This window comes from Acanthochromis polyacanthus, chromosome 3 (assembly GCF_021347895.1).
Source record: "Acanthochromis polyacanthus isolate Apoly-LR-REF ecotype Palm Island chromosome 3, KAUST_Apoly_ChrSc, whole genome shotgun sequence".
NCBI lineage: Eukaryota > Metazoa > Chordata > Actinopteri > Pomacentridae > Acanthochromis > Acanthochromis polyacanthus.
The window spans coordinates 40,261,178-40,269,245 of NC_067115.1; the positions used below are offsets into that span (position 1 = coordinate 40,261,178).

An 8,068-nucleotide genomic window follows, 5' to 3' on the forward strand; every position below is an offset into this window, starting at 1 on the left:
TGTCTTCTCTGGCGTGGTCACCATCATGAGACTTAACATTACTCCTCTTAGCTCGTTTCTTCTTGATCGGAGTAGTGTCCCAGATGCCATTTTCATCTTTGGGCAAAGGTTTGTCTTTGTCAGAAGTAGTGGCGTCCAGTTCGATCTCTTCACCAACATCGTCGTTGCCACTTTCTGGAAGCTCTTGGAGATCCGGGAGGACGTAGCTGTGGTCCGCCATGCTACGCTAACAGGCAGCAGATTTTCAGTAAAAATAAGGATAAAAATGAAAAGCAGAAAACAATCCAAAAAGATTAGAAAGGGAACCAAAAAGGTGAGGAGTCAAAAATGTGGCTATTGCAAAACAAATGGGTGATAAAATTCGGCTAAAATTAAATTTGGTATCTGGACCTGCTGAAACGCACCACTCTCACTCCGCCATCTTGGAACCTCCAGCGATACTTCACACCTGGGGGCAAGGGGGGAGTGAGACTTCGCACCTGGGGCATGGCAGAGGTGTGAAAACTAATTAGCATCCAGCCTTCTTGTCTAGCGTAACTCGGGTCACTGATTGGATGAAACAAGACATGGCAACAGAAAAAAACTGTGTCATGATTGGTTGAAAGATCTGTTGCTTTTGGTCAACCCCTGGGCCATGAAATCCATCCCATTCCCCCACCTCCTCACCACCCTCACACACAATAATAATAATTCTTATTATTATTAATATTTTAATAAGGTGTTAATAAATATGGGTCATGTAAAGTGTGTACTTAGTTAACCTGCATATTTGTCGTTGTTAACCAGTGGGCTAAAAAAAATGACATTTTGAGACATGTTGAAAAACTAGCGCTTTATTGAACAGTCTACAGTTTCAGTAATCCGAAATCAAAATTAAAATAAGCTGTTCTTTAAAAAAAAAAAAAATACAAAAAAAATAAAATGAAAAAAATGAAATAGAATTGTCCAAAGTTTCAAAAAAATATATACATTTCAAAACTAAAACTAAAACATAGTTGATCTGTCACTCTGGGCTGGTCTCAGGCATCAGCTCTGGAATAAAATGTTTCCTGGCTGCTGCCTTGTCGTATTTCAATGGCTTCAGTCTTTCAGACGGCTGTCCATTGTAAAAACGTCTGTGATGAAGAGCTGTGTACCTTCCATCCAGCTTCCAGCCTGGCCTGTAGGGCAGCACACAAGTTGGAAAGCTCCTGGCTGCGGAAGGATGGAGGCCGCACAATCCATCCATGTACGCCATCGACACTGCCATCCTCCTCATCCAACATGTCTGCTGTGATGCCATTCCAGAACTCCTCTTCGTCTGGAGCAAGGACCGTCTTCCTGGCATCCAGCAGCTGTGAACACAATCAGTACAAGAAATCAATACATTTACTAATGTAACAGAAAAATAATATCATAGAGACCAGCAATACTATTCTAACCACATTTTATATAAAACACACAGTCCCATGAATGAAACTGTAATCAAATGAATCAAAGTAATATCTCTTACTCTCTTTCTTCTCTGCCGACTCGGACAGATGACTTAATCGCCTCCGCCTGATCCGCCATGTCGGGTTGACTATAGCGGAAATTCCTTCGCAGAGTCTCGAAATGGGTTTTACAAGCAGCTGGAAAAGAGTAAAATGAAGCCGTTATTAGCTTGGAGAAGATGGAGGATGACATATCACTGCTTAACGTTACCAATTCTGAAAATACTACCAAAACTCAATAAAAAATATCCTACAAATGGAATATATCCTTACCACAAGTTTTAGGACTGTGCTCTCCTCTTTTCCGCTGAATTTCTTCGCCGCCCTCGTGCTGGAGAAAGTGTTTATTTGGGCTTCCATGGCGGACATCCTCTCCTGCAGGTCAGACACCGCTCCATCCTGTGCTCCAGCTTCTCCTCCAGCAGTGTTCTCTGGCAGACAGCCTGCTGATAACGCTCAACAGTTTCTTCTCAGTGTCTGTCACGGGTCTGACTGAAATCAGTCGGTCATGTCCAGGCTGTTCCATGCCAGGAGCCTGTAGTGAGACTGGCGATACCGGGCCGCCACTGTAGAAACTCGCATAACAAAGACCACTTCTTTGTCCGTTCGTTTATCGAGCGGTTCTTGCGAGATGACGCGTGTGATTGGACGAGCAACTCTAATGTGATGACGTCAGTGACGCAGCATTTCTGAAAGTAGCAGACTTCTCCAGGCCAGTCTCTACCAAACTTTAAAGTATTTGTTGTAGACTTAAACTTTTATATTGACACTTTAGAGCTAATGACAAATAAGAAATGTGAAAGGACACTTCTGTATTTTAAGAAATTATTTCCTGAAGCCTCCAATTAATAAGAAAACAAACCTTACACCATGTGTCTTATATACGTTATGTATTTTATTTTTATGTGTGTGTGTGTGTGTGTATATATATATATATATATATATATATACACACGTGGACAAAATTGTTGGTACCCCTCAGTTAAAGAAGGAAAAACCCACAATTCTCACTGAAATCACTTGAAACTCACAAAAGTAACAATAAATAAAAATTTATTGAAAATTAAATAATCAAAATCAGCCATCACTTTTGAATTGTTGATTAACATAATTATTTAAAAAAACAAACTAATGAAATAGGGCTGGACAAAAATGATGGTACCCATAACTTAATATTTTGTTGCACAACCTTTTGAGGCAATCACTGCAATTAAACGATTTCTGTATTTGTCAATGAGCGTTCTGCAGCTGTCAACAGGTATTTTGGCCCACTCCTCATGAGCAAACAGCTCCAGTTGTCTCAGGTTTGATGGGTGTCTTCTCCAAATGGCATGTTTCAGCTCCTTCCACATATGTTCAATGGGATTCAGATCTGGGCTCATAGAAGGCCACTTTAGAATAGTCCAACGCTTTTCTCTCAGCCATTCTTGGGTGTTTTTGGCTGTGTGTTTTGGATCGTTGTCCTGTTGGAAGACCCATGACCTGCGACTGAGACCAAGCTTTCTGACACTAGGCAGCACATTTCTCTCCAGAATGCCTTGATAGTCTTCAGATTTCATCGTACCTTGCACACTTTCAAGACACCCTGTGCCAGATGCAGCAAAGCAGCCCCAAAACATTACTGAGCCTCCTCCATGTTTCACCGTAGGGACAGTGTTCTTTTCTTCGTATGCTTGGTTTTTGAGTCTATGAACATAGAGTTGATGTGCCTTACCAAAAAGCTCCAGTTTGGTCTCATCTGTCCAAAGGACATTCTCCCAGAAGCTTTGTGGCTTGTCAACATGCATTTTTGCAAATTCCAGTCTGGCTTTTTTATGAGTTTTTTTCAGCAGTGGTGTCCTCCTTGGTCGTCTCCCATGAAGTCCACTTTGGCTCAAACAACGACGAATGGTGCGATCTGACACTGATGTACCTTGGCCTTGGAGTTCACCTTTAATTTCTTTGGAGGTTGCTCTGGGCTCTTTGGATACAATTCCAACGATCCGTCTCTTCAATTTGTCATCAATTTTCCTCTTGCGGCCACATCCAGGGAGGTTGGCTACTGTCCCGTGGGTCTTGAACTTCTGAATAATATGAGCCACTGTTGTCACAGGAACTTCAAGCTGTTTAGAGATGGTCTTATAGCCTTTACCTTTAAGATGTTTGTCTATAATTTTTTTCGGATGTCCTGGGACAATTCTCTCCTTCGCTTTCTGTTGTCCATGTTCAGTGTGGTACACACCTTTTCACCAAACAGCAGGGTGACTACTTGTCTCCCTTTAAATAGGCAGACTGACTGATTATGAGTTTGGAAACACCTGTGATGTCAATTAAATGACACACCTGAGTTAATCATGTCACTCTGGTCAAATAGTTTTCAATCTTTTATAGAGGTACCATCATTTTTGTCCAGGCCTGTTTCATTAGTTTGTTTTTTTAAATAATTATGTTAATCAACAATTCAAAAGTAATGGCTGTTTTTGATTATTTAATTTTCAATAATTTTTTATTTATTGTTACTTTTTTGAGTTTCAAGTGATTTCAGTGAGAATTGTGGGTTTTTCCTTCTTTAACTGAGGGGTACCAACAATTTTGTCCACGTGTGTATATATATATATATATATATATATATATATATATATATATATAATACCTATATATACATATATTAAACATATATATATATATATATATATATGTTTTATATATGTATATATAGGTATTCAATTTATACTGATTGAACTCACCTTTTTTTTTTCTTTCTTCTCATATGCTTTGTTATATCCTGACTATATTTTCTTTGATGTTAAATAAAGATTTGCATTGAAAAAAAGCAGACTTCTCCAGGCCTGCTTTGTGTGGCCACAGTAAAAAAAAAAAAGCAGACTTCTCCAGGCAGCAGAAGGAGGTTTAGAAGTTTAAATTTTTTCACTTAAATTCTACCTTCAAATTTAAATGGCTTAAAAATGTTTGGAGCTACCAGAATCACTCTGGAATTTTATTCCACACAATGTATTTTAAAAAGTAGGAGGCTTAAAATTTCTAATGAGCTGCAACTTCTCAGTTTCTAAATTGCCACTGAAACTCTCAAAGTATTATCAGTAGGCATTACTTTCTTGGAAATTGTGTTATGTTCACAACTTTTCTCCACATAAAGAAATGCTTTGGCACAATGGGCAAATTGGTATATAATGAGAGCTGGATTGGGAGGGACATAATCTTTGTGACATCCTTATTTGATGATAATGGAAGTCTTTATAGCTATGAAAACTTCCTAAAGGCTAAAGCCTTTCCAGTCAAATACAGAGAATTTGTTACTATTGTGAAGGCTATTCCATCTGGCATGATTGAGTTAATAAAATCCCACTTAAGTTATCAAAATGTTAATGTTCAAATACCTGTTGAGGGCATTGCTGGCAGATGTGTGGTAAACACATCCACTGTACAGTTAAGCAACACAAGAGAAAAGGTGACTGTAGTCATGCTGCTCTGCATGGAGTTTGAGATGTTAGGCGACTGGCCGAGTACGTCTATCTACTTTCGTTTACGAAACAATTGATCCCTTGCTGGTAATTTTCAGATTTTTAGTATTGTGTAGATAAATTATCATATAACATATAAGTTAATGTTTCCAACCTCAAAAGTTGCACATTTTCATAAATAACGTTGATATATTCGTCACACGAGCTAATGGATATGCTGTTACTCCAGCAACCACAAACCAATGAGAGCTCTTGTTACTACTTTGTGAACATCAGTTGTCCAATCAGATTCCTCGTACTTCTGGTAAAGCCATAACACAACATTAACACAACTGGTTAAGGGATGAGAGCAAACGAAGGAAAAGGTAAGATATTATATTATTACTCTATTGTCATGTGAAAACTTTTGATTATTATTAGAAATTGATGCAATGGGTGCAAACGAAGCATATTGACAGCACATTGTAATGCCGAAATTAATGTTAATGCTTAATGAAACGTAACGTCGCTGCAGGTAGCATGTCACCAGTCACAACAGCTGCAGTTGTTTAAGCTAACAAGCGGCAGTAACTAGATGTCCAACACGTTTAAATGAGAAAAAGGTCAGATATTATTAATTACTCGATTATCATGTAATATTTTTAATATGAAAAGTTTATGCAATGGGTGCAAACGAAGCTTATGTTTAATGAAACGTAACATTGCTGCAGGTAGCATGTCAAGATCCACCAGGAGCAACACCTGCAGATGTTTAAGATAACAAGTGCCAGTAATTAGATGTCCAACATGTTAGATTCCCCGATCTGATCAGCTTTGCTATTGATACATATTTAATTAGTTTCTATTTTTTTGAGATGAAGTTTGTAGTTTTGTTAGAGCTTCAGTTGTTGTGCATCAGTGACTAGGATATACAAGCGTAGGTTATCATATGGACATTAAATGAACTGACACCAGAAAAAAAATTAATTTGAACAAGATGAACTTTATACAAAAAAGTGCTATGAAAGCCACAAATTTGGCATAAGCATGCCCATGAAGCTTGCTCTCTTTTTCCTCTTCTTATGTTTCGTGTCCTGCAGAATTGGAGCAGTCAATACATGCACATGTCTGTGCATGGTAGCTGCTGCTGTTTGCATGTGCATCTCCCCTGCACACATTTTAGTGCTTTGCACTGGCAACACTGGAGGCAGTGTCCATCTTAAGGTCTTGTGATGTTGGTGGCCAGGGCATTTTTGGAGTCACTTTACACTTGGTCTCTATGATCTCTTTCAGTAGCATGGCTGAATGGTACAGGTGTCTGTCTGTGGAGAAGTCAGAGACTGTCACTACACAACCAGGTATAATGGTGAAATGCAGGTAAGCAAGGTGTGTAACATCAACTTAACTATAATTATAAGGACAATATAGATGAAGAAATGTCAAACCAACCTATGCTTGCAGGGTCATTCTTGTGTTGATGGCCTAAATGACTGGGTTCCATGCCATCCTCCTCTGAGTCACTGCTGTCTGATGAAGGCTGTGCCGGTTCATCCTGGATGACCTCTTCAGCAGTTAGGTCCTCTACATAGACAAAGTCATTTCTGGCTGCTTTAAGGAATTTAAGACATGGATGGGACTTACGAAGCATTGATTTTAAGCTAAATGCTTTGTAAGTCGAAATGTCCAGTCCTTCCTTATCTCTAACAATTTTCTTAAAGAGGTCATTTCGCCGTGAAAGTCTCAACACTTCACGGTTTGCCAGTAGGCCTACTGGCAAAGAGCGCCTGCGCTCTTCCACCACTGTCTCACAGAAATGTCTGTAGCCTGCCTGATACGGATTTGCCTCTTCAGAAACCTCTCTCTTTGTTCCTCTCAGGTATCTTGTGTAATTTGTGAAGCAACTGTGGTGATACATGGCCTCTGACGCAACAAGATCTCTTCCACGGATTTGAAGCAACAGGTGTTCATCCTTCTTCCCCTCAGCAGCATGGAGTTGATCTGCTGTGGTAAACAAAGTTTATACTCAGGTAAATATGTATTTTTTTATTTACATTTTTGATTAAAACAACACAACACACATACACAAATAATAATAATAAAAAAATTAAAATCAATTCACAAAAAAATCAACCAAGCAACAGCAAAAACAACAAAAAAAAAGAAAAAAGGGGTTGAAACAAAAATACACAAATAGATCAGTACAAATACTACGTACAACAAAAAATGACAAAGATGAAACAACAAAGATGTCAGGGAGCAGTAAATTAGCTGTCAAAGCACACATTCATGAGATGGTGTGCATTAAATCATAATTTCTTTCTTTTATCTATGTAAATAGGAGAAAAAAAGATAAAGAAATTAAAAACAAAGCAAGAAGGTAAGAGATGCTAATTCAAATGTCTTTCTTTAATATATTCCTGAACATATGACCACAAATTTCCAAGTTTCCCATCCCTGCAGGACTCCTGCAGGGGGACAGCTGCTTGCTCCGTCATTACCAGATCAGCAAAATCATTAAGCCATGAATCTAGACAAAAGCATCCTGGCTTTCTTACTTTCCAGTTCATCAAATTTTTTCTTTTAACGGCAAGAAATGCCAGTGACAAAAGGTGTTTATACTCAGGTAAATACTATTAGTAAATACAGTGTGGGGCAGTAACGTCACTACAAATAGCGTCATTAGTAGTTTAACTACATTTTTCTGTAACAACATGATAGCGTCGTTGTTTACAAAATCAAAAAACGTTTCACCAGCTTAGCTAATCTTTTGGTCATGTAGCGCGGCAGCGAACGCAAAAAGCTACATTTTAAAATGATGAATGTTGAACTGCTTGAAGCGGAGCTTTCTGCTCTGCTGCAGTCTCATCTCACACTTTTAAGGATCAGACAGTGACATCCTCTCCAAACGCCGACATATCTATGTCGACCAATAGAAGCGGAGGAACTGTTGATGTCGTCATTTAACAATCCCTTCCTGCGATTCACTGGATCCACACACACACAGTCGCTCGCTTCAGTTCGCTGAAGCAACCGAGTCAGAGTCACCGTGGCCCTACCTAAATAGTTATATGAGTATTTGTGAAAAAACGGAGAAAAGTTGTTTTCAGATGCCTACTGTGCCAGCCCAAGGCGAAGTTTCTGTCAACTTCAAAGACG

General features: G+C 38.9%; 1 long non-coding RNA gene across 1 annotated transcript; it reads right to left on the minus strand.

Annotated features, from left to right (window-relative positions):
• Positions 1-817: 817 nt before the first annotated feature.
• LOC127533197 (uncharacterized) lies at positions 818-2,078 on the minus strand. The gene is made up of 3 exons (XR_007940977.1): positions 1,746-2,078; positions 1,493-1,610; positions 818-1,334 (listed from the first exon to the last, which is right to left on the minus strand). It is a non-coding gene; the product is annotated as an uncharacterized LOC127533197 (long non-coding RNA).
• Between the last annotated feature and the right edge of the window lie 5,990 nt (positions 2,079-8,068).